Below are 15,014 nucleotides of genomic sequence, written 5' to 3'. Positions count from 1 at the left end.
TAGCCTCCCTGTCCTTCCCAAAATGTTCTCTGAGAAACCTGGTCCTTTGGGAGGAGAAAAACCTTATAACCAGACAAGATGCAACCTTAATCAGTATTCAGAAAGCATATTAAGCATGTTTAAGCCGGAAGATGCAACATAATGCCAATGGGATTGTCTTTGCTGAATGTATATAGCCAGTAATGATTCTCCAAACAGAATATAATTCCTCAATTAAGTAATGACTAAAGAGAGAGAGCCTTAGCAATTCTTCCAGACATTTGGGATTTATACAAACTGGGCACAACCCCAAGATTTTAAGTATCCTCCTAGTATCAACTTGAAGCATAAGCTTTCATAAGAACAGTATGTCTTGTGTCTGACATGCATGGTAGACTGATTTACAGTACATGCTTATAATGTAGATTATGGATTTGTTCTGAAGAGAGGTATCATGGTCTCTGATGGACTGTTTTTATGAACTCACCAAGAAATCACTTTAAAGCACTGCATCAGTTTAAAAGTTAATAAAAAACAGTATAAATTCAACTTGATCCCAGTGGTAGTAAGCCTTGTAGATCTAGTATCAGGTTCATTTTTTTCTACCTTCATGCAGTTTGTAGGATGCACAAGTACTGAACTGACTGTCTTATTTGCCTTTGCCCTTTGGGTAATCACTATCATTTTAGTGAACTTCTGACTGTACTCCAGGGTATAGGTAATGAAAACCAATATCAGATGCATACAGTATTAGACAACCTTATTGCAGTGCTACCATCACACATCATTACTATCAATTTGACCTTGTCAGCACACTGTGCAATATGTTCTTTGCTTTAGGTTTTATTACTGTTATTCTACCTGTCTGCAGGAGTTATGTGATCTAATTGATCTCAATAGCACATTTACCCAAAAGTAGAATAAGTGCTCTGTCTTCAGACATATGCATTCATTTCTTGCATTCTTTCTTAGCTCATATCTGAGCAGACTTGTTATGTGCATTATTATGCACTGTAATGCGTTTTGCCTTTTAGATAAGATCTTGCACTTCTTGTCATTCACTCCTCTCTAGCATGAGTAAAGAGTTTACTAGTTTATTAGGGATGCACATTTAATCTTCTGAGATTAGCTGCTGTCAATGCATTTATACTACAATTTATTCTGAACATATACACAGTTGTAAGGATAATGCTATTCAATAAACATGTCATTTTTTGCATGTTAATCTTCAGTGTATTAACATGGCATTCAGATCAATTGAAATCAAATTGAAATGAGTTTCTGTGACCAGAAAGACACAGTTTTCCATCTACAATATCAACGCAATATGAATGAAGAATTATATAATTGTAATACACAGATTACCAAGGTGATTGGTGATTTCAGATTGTGAAGATGCAAGCAAGAACAAGACAAGTGTTACAGCACTTGGAAAACTTTTCAAGACAGAGTGGATGAAAGGTATTTTCTTGGAAACAAAAATCAGCATTTGTTAATCACCTGTCGGAATGGTTTGGAACAGTGGAGAATGGAGAAAGTGGATGTAGAAGAGATACTGAGATAGCTAAACGAGAGACAGAGTTTTAAGAACAAAACCTATAAATAACTGAGAAAAATTAGAGGAGCTTGGATAAGAAACAGATAATAACTTTGACATTAAGATAAGTTTCAACTCATTATTTCTCTTTTTATTCATAGTCTTGATCATTTTATTTTAGGGAAATAATTTTCTTTCATTATGTGTAGTTAAAACTGTGGCATATTAGGACACCAAATATTTCAAATAAACTGACATTAGTGGATAAGAAGTTGTAGATGCCCCATCCCTGGAAGTGTTCAAGGAAGGGTTGGATGGGGCTTTGAGCAACCTGGTTTAGTGGAAGGGCTGAGGCCAAATGTACAAAGTTCAACAAGGCCAATTGCTGGGTCCTGCACCTGGTATGCAACAACCTGTAGTGGGTTTATGTGGCAAGGTTTTGGTAGCAGGGGGCCATAGGGGTGGTTTCTGTGAGAAGGATCTAGAAGCTGCCCCATGTTTGGGAAGGGCCCCACTGCTGACCAGAGCCGAACCAATAAGCGATGTTGTTTTGTGCCTCTGTGAGAGCATATTTAAGACAGGGAAAAAAAACGCTGCACCACACAGCAGCTGGGAGAGTGAGAGGAGTGAGGAACAGCCTTGCAGGCACCAAGGTCAGTGAGGAAGGAGGGGGAGAGGTGCTCCAGGCGCTGGAGCAGAAGTCCCCTGTAGCCTGTGGTGAGGACCATGGTGAAGCAGTCTGTCCCCCTGCAGCCCATGGAGTACCACGGTGGAGCAGGGTTTCACGCTGCAGCCCGTGGAGGAGACCACACAGGAGCAGGTGACCTGGCAGGAGCTGCTGCCCGTGGGGCAGCCAGGTTGGAGCAGTTTTCTCCTGAGGGATAGACCCTGTGGTACGGACCCATATCTGGAGCAGCTCTGGAAGAGCTGCTGCCTGTGGGAAGCCCACGCCAGATCAGTTCATCAAGGACTGTACCCCGTGGGAGGGACCCCACAGCACAGGGGACGAGAGTGACCGAGAAGGAGCGGCAGAGAAGAAGTGCTGTAGACTGACCATAACCCTGTAATAAATGGCTCAGTCTTCAAAATAGGACTATAATCAAAGTTTAAAATTTATTAAAGGAATAGAGGTAAGCAAACTGTGCTGGGTGCACCGGGAGTCTCTGCTCCACCAAGACACACACCAGTTACATCAAGCAGCTGATTTTTATGCTCCTAGGCTAATACATATTAATTACTATTAAAAAAAAACAAGGTTATTATAATTAGTTTCCGGAATCCAAACCCTCCTACTGGAGCATGCGTATCAGTCTCCGGTGGTCCCTCTGGGGGTGTCTTGTGCTGAAGGCTCATAGTCTTCCTCCCTCTTGTCCTTCTCCTTTGTCCAACTTGGCTGTATGTCAGAGACTTGTGCAACGTCCCCTGCAAGCTTTGTCTTTTAGTTGTTCTTCAGCTCTTCCCGTCTCCTTAATCTCCTGGCCAGATATCAGAAACTTGCATAGTGTCCCATGCAATAGTCATAATAGTTTGCAGTTATTCTGAAACCCTCCCCCCCAGATATCAGAGACTTCAAGGAAAAGCCTACAAATACATTTCCCTTCAAGCTCTCTATTGACATGAATTGCTAAAACATTCCTTTGCAAGATACAAGAACTATATACATTAACCACTCTGTTTTTCTTAGACTTGTGGATATACAAGGGTATGTAAGACAGGTCACATTCATCATACCATGCGGCCCTAGCACTGTTCCATACCGACACGAATCAGATGAACATATCTCACAACCCCCATTCCCCTGTGCTGCTCGGGGGGAGGAGGTGGAAGAGGGTGGATGAGGGGGAAAGGTGCTTTTGGTTTCTTTCCTTTGTTTCTCACTTCTCTAGCTTGTTAGTAATAAGCAATAAATCCTACTATCTCCCTATGCCGAGTCTGTTTTGCCTGTTACAATAATTACTTCATGATCTTCTCGTCCTTATCTCAACCTTTGAGCCCTTTTCATCGTATTTTCTCCCCGTTCCTCTTTGAGGAGGGAGAGAGAGCGGCTGTGGTGGAGCTCGGCTGCCCACTTGAGCAGAACCATGACACAACCCCAAGCAGAGCTACAGGGTGGGAGACGAGTGGTTGGAAAGCTGCCAGGAGGAGAAGGACATGGGAGTATTGGTGGACAGTCAGCTGAATATGAACCAGCAGTGTGCTCAGGTGGCCAAGAAGGCCAACAGCATCCTGGCTTGTATAAGAAGCAGTGTGGCCAGCAGGGCTAGGGAAGTGATCATCCCCCTGTACTCGGCTCTGGTGAGGCCGCACCTCTAGTACTGTCTTCAGTTTTGGGCCCCTCGCTACAAGAAGGACATCGAGGTGCTTGAGTGGGTCCAGAGAAGGGCAATGAAGCTGATGAGGGGTCTGGAGAACAAGTCTTACGAGGAGCAGCTGAGGGAGCTGGGCTTGTTCAGCCTGGAGAAGAGGAGGCTCAGGGGCAACCTTATCGCTCTCTACAGGTACCTCAAAGGAGGCTGTAGCAAGGTGGGGATTTGTCTGTTCTCCCATGTGCCTGGTGACAGGACAAGGGGGAATGGGATTAAGTTGCACCAGGGGAGTTTTAGGTTGGATGTTAGGAAGAACTCAGATTATTCTGCTATCAAGTTATATATTATATTATGAGGTATTACATATATATAATAAAAGACATTAAATAAAACATTAAATAAATAAAACATAAACTAAAATAATACTCAACATCAATTAAGAAATCCCTTTTAAAATGTCAGATAAAATAATTCAACTAAAGAAAATATAGAAATATAGCAATTATTCAATTTTTTTTTTCCTTATGAACAATCATTTTGCAATTAAACTGGCGTTGAAAGTGTGCTCATATTTTTTTTAACCAGTTTAAATCTTAGAAGTTATATACGGAAATTTGAATTGCACTGCTGCAACTACAAACTGCTCATCAGAAGTTTTATTTAAACTTTTAAATAATAAGTTAATGAATTGAAAATCAAAAGCATAAAAATAAATTATTTGAAAAATAATTCAGCTGGTTTAGATATCATGTCATATATTTGATTTTGAGCTAGAAATGTCAGATTCTCTTTTGAATTCCAAAAGTGTATAGAATGTAACAACTACACAGAAGCCTTCCTCTTCTTAGTATATTAAACAGAGGGCATAGAGTAACTAGCACAGTCTATCACATCTCTCTAAGTTAAGGCTTCAGGTGCCTAAAGTCATGTGAGATGAATCCTCTCATAAAGTGTCAATGATTTTTTTGTGCTTGAATTACAGTAGAAAACCCAGGGGCATTTGATCAACTGATTACAACATAAATGTGATAATGTTGAAAGACTGTAGAAAATGTTAAGATGAACGTGACTTTGAAATGTAATGCTGTTCCACTGCATGTTTCTCTACAAAGTGTTTGTACTGTACTGCCCTTTACTCCATAAACAAAGTTATGGAGTTATATAACAAAATAACTTAAAGAACAGAAGTTTGAAGCCAGGTAACTTAAAGAACAAAAGTGATACTCTCACTGCACAGAAGACTGAAAGAAGTGATAAATATCTTTTAGAAACTCAACAAATGCATCAGCAACAGGAGGTTAATAAATGTCAGAAATTAGTGGTAAAGTACTGTAGAAATTGAGGATAACATCAGACAACCTGTGAAGAAAGGCATACAGCAGATTCTTCTTTTTAAAAAATTCAGAATTTGGAAACAGTGGGGCAAAAAAATAAAATAAAATAATGAAAGCATAGTGAAGTGGAAAAAACAGATGTTATCAAGGCAGTGGAAATGTCAGCTGTCTGCTCTCTCTTCTTATCAGGTGCAATAAAGAAATCTCTAAACAGCCTCACACCCTATATCTTTGATATTATTCCTGGCACATCTGGAAAATAAAGATGTTTTATAATGCACTATCAAACTTAACCCAGGAAGAAAGGTCACATCAAAGTTTTTATGTTAAGCAAAATTGTGAGTTATTTTTTATTTTTTTTTTATATATATATTTTGAAGAAAATTACAAATTTGCTTAATATATATATATATATATATATATAATACATTTCAATGGCAACTGATATAGCCAGCTGACTAGGATGTATTGGAGGTTAGGAATCTTTAACATAGTCATTTCATATTCTGTATATTTTTTGAAGATTTTTCAAATGTATGGTGATCTGAGAATGGTATTTTGCCTAAAATTTTAATCTCTTTAAAAATGTTTTTGAATAAATATACAAGTGATATCCTGTATTTTTATAGATGTTTAGATCTTATATTTTTATATGAATTTGAATGATTTATGTTATGGAGTCTTTGTTACCCTTGAGCATACGTGCTTCATTGTTTCAATCAGAAGCTATCACTTTCAGAGACATACTGGATGGAAAAAATAATATTAATGACAGGTCCAGCTAATAAGAATCATAGGTCATTTTTTCTATTTAGTACCGAGTTAGTTAAAAGAAAGTAACAGTGCTAAGCTTAGAATATGGATTTTAAGTGATTGATTATGACTCAGAAATTGCTCAGTAAGTATTATTTGAGTGTTATAATTTATAATTTTATATTCATATTTTTCCTAATAGTGATAAATTCCTTTTGTTTTCCCAGCATGTTCTGTAAAGTATTTTGTTTCTAACCTTGTCTAAATTATTGGAAGATGAATCAGTTAAAAAGTGAATTCAACATAATGCAGATACTAAAGCTTTTTCTCTTTCATTCTGTTAATAAAATGATAAGACACCTCTATTACTGTATGAAAAATCCCATGATCTAATAAAATAGAAGATGAAAAGGGGCAATGAATAGTAGTGAAATGAATCATGCAACAGATTTCATAGTTAAGATGCTTACTCCCTGAATTCGAAACCCTAAAATAAAATGTTTATAATATATGTATTTTTTGTATTTTATCAACAATCAAACTAAAATACCTCATACATCCTACAAAAAATGTTCTATAGAAATAAGATATAAATAATTTTCACCCAATATGGAAGGAAGAATTTTACTAACAGTTTAAAACAAGAGATGGTGAATAATAACGGTGAAGGCTGTAGGAATCTGAATGTGACGATGATCTCTGCAGGAATATTGGAGTGTTTTGTTCTGTATTGGAGGAAAAAAAGATATAGTGTGTGGTGTCAACTTGCATTTTAACAGCTATCAATTTGTCATAACTGACTAAAGTAAAAGTAATTTTAAGGCAGAACAAAAATAGCGAAGGCACAACAATAGCTTAATAAAGGGATCCTGGGTTTATTTAAATAGATTGGAATCTTCACTGCACTTCAATACATTGTTATGCAGAGATCAGAAAATGTCATTAAGCTGTGGAAAAGATTCTTTACCTGAAAAAATAGACCCATGGTTAACTAATGAAAGAGGCCAAGAAATAAAAACAAATATTGTGATTTCATATCAACTAGTGGCACAGAAACACAATTTCTTTTATTGCAAACACATCATGGGCAGGAGATATCTCATGCTTTTTATGCATTGTTGCACTGCTTGGGAGAACAATGTTAGCAATTAGTGACACTTAGAGAAAAAATACATCCATTCACATACAAGCAGAGATAAGCTATCTTGTTTGTTTGTGAAATTAAAAAGGACATCTTGTATGTTGTTTGTGAAATTAAAAAGGACTTCTATAAATTTTAGTGGATAAATATAAGTAGCAAGGTCCCCCAGAACAGATAATATACATTGTATATTGTAGGTGACAAGTCCAAAATATTAATTTAAAAAATTACATTCAAGTGCTGTTTGAAATTGAAAGTTCTGATTATTTCTTAAATCTCTGTCTAGTGAAGAGTCTACAGCTGCCTAAATCTTGTCTATAGTAGCTGATATAATGCTTGATTTTAGAAAAAAAAAATAGATATAACAATATATAAAATATAATGTAAAAACCTGAAGAAGGTATTGATTTTATACCCTGCAGTCTAGGTATATATAAATATTTTGCCTGGAATATAGATCATGTGGGTTTTCTGGCTTATTGAGTAATTGACAGTTAATTTTTGATAGATTTCATCCTAAATGAAGAGTCTTTATTGGTAGCTTTAATAATAACCTTTTCTAACAGTTCTTCTCCCTCTTTTTTTTTTCTTTATTTTTCTAAATGGCAAAGATCAAACATCCTTTTGTATGTTTTGCTTTCTGTAATTATGTGGAAGCAACCTCAGTATTTATTTTTCTTACCTACTGTTCTTGGGAATTCTAACTCATACATACACAAAAAATACAATGGCAAAAAACTACCCACATTTTCAATAAAACAAAACAAAACAAAAACAGAACATTTGCTTTAAGGAGAATATCAGAACTCGAATATCTTGTACACAAAATCTCATTTTTCATTATCAGTCTTTCTGAGGAGATTTTGTATTCTGGTTGACTTTCAGATCTTATACTAATGTACATTAGCAGTAATGATGTTTTAAGATATGATTTTTCTGTTGCAAACAACATCAACCTTGTTATAAATGCTTCCCAAGCCAGTAAATCCAAATTTTCTGGATGAGTTATTGTATGTGTTTGAACCACCAATAGATACAGTGAAATGCATAGCTATTTTATTATTGCTATTGCTATTACTATTACTTTTTTTTTTTTTCAATAGAAGTTTAAAATACTCTGGAATGTCATAATCTGAGGATGAGAACAAAAAGATACACTTGGAAAAAAATATGAAATCTGCTTCTAGTTTCAATATCTTTAGTTGTAACTTGTGTAAATCCATTGATTTCAGCTAAATTACTACATTACCACACATTGATAGAAAATGACAGGTATTCAATATTTATGTTTTTTCCTATTTCTTTCAGTAGCTATTCAATGATCTTAAAGAAAAGGAAAAAAATTGAATACAGGTCTCCTTACCTGGTCCTGTCCATTACACCATAGACTCCTTTTTCATTACCCTTGGAGATCTATAGCCTTCAATTTAAATTCTGCATTGTTAGGTTTTTTGTTTTGTTTTGTTTTGTTTTTTCTCTCCTTATGTTAACACAGAGCATTCTCTGAAGAAAGAATTCTCACTGCATTAGGAAAATATACTTTTTTTTTTTTTTTTTTTTTTTTTTTTTAGCCATGGATGTTAATTGAAATGTCAATGCCCCAGATGTTCCTTTAAGAGGTGCCAGATTTCTTAAACATACTCGTGACTTTTAGGGAGCAGCTGCCATGTACTGCCAATGCTAGATACCAAATGAAAACACAGTGCTACAGACTATTTTTACAGTATTTTTCTAGCACACTATATCATGCTAAGGAGGCTGTGACAAAGTCTTCAAGAAGACTTGAGTATATGTACTGTGTCCTAATCCCCTGCCACATAATCCCATGTTTCACTAAAAAAAGACAAGCTTTCCTATTCCAGAGGAAATCACTATAATATACTCAAATCTTACTCTTTGTTGGTATGAACTAGCTTTCAACTTAACAGTTTTTTTTTCTTTCTTCATAGAATCATAGAAACATTAATGTTGGAAAAGACCTCCAAGATCATCTGGTCCAAAAATTCCCCATACCACCAATATCACCCACTAAACCACGTCCCTAAGCACCATGTCCAACATTGCCTTAAACCCCTCAGGGACAGTGACTCCACCACCTCCCTGAGCAACCCATTCCAATGCCTGACTACTCTTTCAGAGAAGAAATGTCTCCTAATTTCTTACCTAAATCTCCCATGGCACAACTTGAGTCCATTCGTTCTTGTCCTATCACTAGTTATCTGTGAGAAGAGGTCAACCCCCAGCTCCCCACAGCTTCCTTTCAGGTAGTTGAGAGCAAGAAGGTCTCCCCTGGGCCTCTTCTTCTCCAGACTAAACAACCCTGGTCCCCTCAGCCTCTCCTAATAGGACTTGTGTTACAGACCCTTCACTAGTTTTGTAGCCCTTCTCTGAGGGCTCTCCAGGACCTCAATGTCATGCTGACATGCTTCCTGACATGCTGAAAAATCTAACATGGAATAGTGCTCTGGTAATAGCTGTTCTGCCTTTACATGTTTGGGTACTTTTACAATCTGATGAATGATAGCCATGCTGGAAAACCTAGAAAAGTCAGAATGTAAGTCTCAAGCATTGGTCTGTGGTTATGTATATTATTTGATCATCACAGAGTTTATATTTGTGCCAGTTAGCATTCTTCCAGCACATGGATAACTTTCAGCATTCAGGGAAGGCTAGAGATTTTCTCCCATATTCATCTTGTTACCTTGGTTTGGGAGAAAGAGTGTTAAGTACAAAGTCTGAGCCCTGACACTTTTTCATAGACTAAAACTTGTTCTGTTTTATTTACAAGGATTCTATTCTCTAGGGCTAAGAGAAAATAAATATCCTCTTCTTGGACTCAACCAAAACAAACAAACAAACAAACAAATGAAAAAAAAACAACTCTACTTTTTTTGTTTTGTTTTGTTTTTGTAGTGAACAGATAATGCAATCAGTACAAAGATGTTTAAAACACATTAATGTAGCAGGCATACGAAAATTTGACTGATTGCATGTAGCATGTGTTTTTGTATCATGAAAGCCAAATAAGAAAGAAAATCATATCACTCTTTGCTAAAGAGAATCATTTTTTGACTGCATACCAATTTTCCACAGAACTTCCACAAATTTATTTATTTATTTATTTACTTATTTATTTATTTTTCCCTCAGACTCGTCTATTTGTATGTAGTGCACAAACATGGTGCAAAAACTTGCAGTTTCCCCACTGATATTAGACCTCATTGAGATAAACATAGCAGCCTGATTTAGTCAAGGAAAGAAATGTGCTTAAAATATTTTTTTTTCAGCATAAGTTATAACTTTGTAGCTGACTACCCCTTTAGAAGAGGGAGTTCTTATAAGAAATTCTTCCCATGTGTGCAAGGTCAGATTCAGAGGCTAAGTGTTCTACAGCAAGCCTCTAGGCTTGTTTTTACAGAAGCCCAGAGGACCAAAAACGTGCTCAAGTCAGACAATAATGGGAAAAGAGAAATAACAACAATATAAACTGTGGAGAAAAAATAATACCCAGCTCTGTGTCCTCAGAGGAAGATGAGACAGAGAGAAAAATTTCCAGAGAGAAAAAATCTCTATTGTAAGAATATTAAGGCACAGAAAATGACAGTGAAATTATTTATAAGACTTAAGCTTGCCCCAAGGTGATGTTATGAAATAATCATATGATTATTTTTTATTTGTGGTCTTGGATGAACCTGGGGACTTAATTCAGTTGTGAAAACACTACTTACCCTTTCCCACTCTGCATGGACAAGTGACTAAAATACAGGTTAATGTGATAAAATTTGGACCGCAGTGTAGGGCATAGAAATTGTTATCAGCTGATATCTCTCATATATATGTGATTGTAGAAGAAAAAAAAAATATTTCTCTCTCACATGAACATGCTGTCTGCCCATTTTATTTATTTTGAATCAATTCTTAGACTTGCCACTTCATACTACCTATTTTCTCCCATCCTCTTGCTCCAGGACGTATCATGACCATTATTTATGGATTAGAAAACTGGTATTCAAGGATGGTTTTAACTGCTACACTCATTTATCCAAAGAGAAAAGATTGGTTTATATTATTTGCTCCTACAGGAACATGGGATGTGTTTGGAATGTGATAGGACTGTCAGGGATACCTGCCCTTGACAAAAGAGAACCTTCATACTTTGAAAATAGTGCTTTGATTCATAATGATGGAAGTCAAATGAGTAACAAGGGTCATATCTAAGTAAGCACATAAATAAGTTTGCTTACTACTGCATTGAATCTATTTGCCACCCTAAGATTTACAGTAGTACTTGTCAGAAAGAAATTACTGATTGTATAAACAGTACACAAGCAGCTGCCAATCAAACTAGGCAATTTGTCCACTGCCTGTTACAGGGTTTACTGCTTTTTATTCTTTAAGCAAAGGTTACTTTAGTTTGCCTTATTCAATTATGTGATATGTATTTTCTTATTCTTATAAATGCAAATTGTAATGACTGCTCTGAGTACCATGACAATGTATGCATGTAGAAGTTAAAAAAGTCTATATATAATGTGTTTTATTTATTTCCTAAATATAAGACTAATTTCTATTCATTTGTAATGAATGTAGGACACACATGATAACCATTAATCTGTACAGTAATTAGAATTAATCTTGAAAACTGAAGATAAAGTAAAAGCATAAGCTGAAATATAAACTGTTTCAATGGTTTATAATTAACAGACAATTTCAGTTTCTGATAAATAGTTCCTTCTATTGTTACAAGTTGTGCCTAATTACTATGAATGATTAAAAATTGATTCTTTTGTTGAGATCCTTGAGCAATATCTTTGACACAAACATTACTCTTGTGTATTGATCTTCTTTTTTTCCCCTTCTTTCAATGAGTTTCTGAAATATTCTTTCAGCACTGGTCAGAAATTTGAATTTAATCGGGATTATGAACACTTGTACATAAGACAGAAAGAGTATAAATGAATAACAATGACCTTGCAACTGTCAAAATAATAAATTAATTATTATAAATAAGTTCATATTTTGGAATATGATTTCATATGCCAGAATTTATTAAGGTCCTGATACAGAAAACCATCCTAATTCTTCCATCGTTTTCTAATGAAATAGCAAGACTGTCTTTGTTCTGATATTGAAAGCAAAAAGTGGGTGCAAACCATCATAGTTGCTGGGAAACATTTAAAAGGTGATTGTACATATATGTTGTTTATATAAACCATATATATGACGTATTCATAGAATCATGGAATGGTTTGGATTGGAAGGGACCTTAAAGATCGTTTATTTCTAACCCCCCTGCCATGGGCAGGGACAACTCCCACTAGACCAGGTTGCTCAAAACCTCATCCAACTTGGCCTTGAATACTTCCAGGTATGAGGCATCCACAGCTTCTGTGGGCAACCTAAGCCAGTGCCACACAACAGTCATAGTAAATATTTTCTTCCCATTATCTAATCTAAATTTACCATTTTTATTTTTTTTAGTTTAAAGCCATTACTCCTGTCCTGTCATTACACTCCCAGGCAGAGTCCCTCTCCTGCTTTCTTGTAGGCCTCCTTTAAGTCCTAGAAGGCTGCAGTGAGGTCTGTCTTAGTATATCTTCTAGTCCTTCACCCAAGTCATTTATGAAAGCATTATATAGGATTGTTCATAAAATCCACCCCTCTCCCCCCTCCCCCCATGACTGTTTCCAGCCTGATGTAACTTCATTTACTATAACCCTTTGAGACTGACCCATCAGTCAATTGTTCACCAATCTTATTATGTATGTGTCTGGCTATATGCTGAACATTTTGCCAAGATGGATACTGTGAGAAACAGTATTGAAAGCTTTGCTGAAATCCAAAAATATTACATTTACTGGCTTCTTTTGGTCAACGAGGTGACATATCAACATAATCTTGTTGTGAAAGAAAATTATATTCGTTAAGCAGGATTTTCCCCTTGTGAACTCATGTAGGCTGTGACCAATGACTACATTGTCTTTCAAATATTTTTCAGTTAACTGAGATTGAAATTTATTGAGCTGGATCCTAACTTTTGTGATTCATATAAAGAAATATTCTTGTTATCAAGACAGAAAAAAAATAATACATTGTTGAAATTATGGGGATGGGGAAAAAGATTATATATATATATATAAATGTTTTCTGTTTTTATAAATTACTGTATTAAAATGTATTTCTGTAGCTTTACACGACCTTTAAATGAAAGATAAAATACATCAATGACATTGCTTCTTTACTCAAAATTCATTTTCTTTTAAAGCCAGGGTTCTCATCTACTCACATGGTCAATATTAGTGGAAAAATTGGGGAAATCACAAGTTTTTGTGCTTGTTTGTTTAAATTTAGTTAATTAGTTATTCCTAAAACTTACAGATATGCAAAAAAAGTGCAACTATTCATTAATACGAAATATTAGGGGTCTAGAAAAATGAATGTTATATTCTGAACTTTTTAAATAACTGATGTTATAATAAACTGCTCTTAAATATAATTATCCCTTGATTAATATGAAATGTTTTCTAAGATTTCTGAATGAATGTGAATTTTAACAGATAATCCATACTGAGGAAATTGGAATTCAGAGTGTTTCTACACGTAAATTAGGATATTTTTCAGGTTTAGTTCGGCTCGTCATGTTTTAAGGTGAATGCACTCTAATTTGGATTTCATAGCATGTGAGATGCATACAACCTTCTACGCAGAGTGTAAACAAGAAATTTGGAAACAGGAGACTGAAAAAAGACACATAAATGATTCTACCGAATGTAGTGGTATGCACGTATAGGAAAGGTATCTTATCTTTTTTTTTTTTTTAAGATAATTGTAATTTCTTTTTTCTTTTACATAGTAATGTCTTTTTATTTTTTTTTTTTAAGTAAACATTAAATATCAAAGTAAAATATATTTTTGATTTTATTCCATGTTCAGAACCATTGCTTCATTATAGTGCTAAGCAAGCTCATTTTTTATCAGTGCTGACGGGAGAAAAGTTCAGTTAGCATTACAGAAGGAACTTCATTTAGGACCTGGAAAAAGTAGAACTGGAGTATGTGTTCATTTCTTTGCCTTTTACATTATGTAAAATGCTAGCATAAGGAGCACTACACTGGAGTTTCTTAATATTACCTAAATGGTTGGTTAGAGAGGAAAGACTGTAATGAATTATTAATACATATCCATTTTAGAATAGGTCTAGAAGACCATGTGACATCTGCTGAAAATTCAGGTCAATGGGTTGAGCAATGTATGTGTGAAGCTGAATGCATTGCTATAATTTGAGCTCTTTAAGTTCCCATTTTTCAACCAGTTACCTAAATAAATTGTCACCTGTTTGGCTTCTAGCATGAAAAGAAAATGACAATATCCCTTCTGAAAAAAAAAAAATAAATTTAATTATAGCTTCACCAGATGTTTAGATTTTAGTTATTTGCTTTCAGCTGCATTGAGTAGACTTTCTATTAAAAAAATAAAAAATAAAAAGGAAAACTGAAAGGGAAAAAAATCAAAATGCTACAGTATTATTGATGTTTTAAATAAGATGTTCTTATTTATTTGTTTGTTTGTTTATTTTTTTGAGTTTGATAATTAGATCAAGGTCTGCACTTACATAATGGAATCATATTGGTATTCTGGAATCACTGGTGTGTTGGGAGCTGCTGTAAAACCACAGTTATTTAGGGATAATGAAAACTACCTTTCATAGAAATAAGGGATATTAATTGACCTGGTAAAGTCAATAACGTCAAAAGGAATAACAAGGAATAAAGCCCAGAACTCAGAGGCAATATGTAATCCTCCCATGCAGCTTTCATCACAAAAGCAAAGCAGCAAAGAAGTTAGAGATAGTATTGAATGTTGTAAGTACAGGAAAATGCAGAATTACATCTGCCGCTTAATCCTCAATGAGGTAGTATCATCAAAGCAAGTACATTACCATTACATATTTATATGTAGAAGAA

The sequence above is a fragment of the Anas acuta genome, chromosome 1 (assembly GCF_963932015.1).
Source record: "Anas acuta chromosome 1, bAnaAcu1.1, whole genome shotgun sequence".
In the NCBI taxonomy this organism is placed as follows: Eukaryota; Metazoa; Chordata; class Aves; order Anseriformes; family Anatidae; genus Anas; species Anas acuta.
This window is presented reverse-complemented; position numbering follows the sequence as displayed.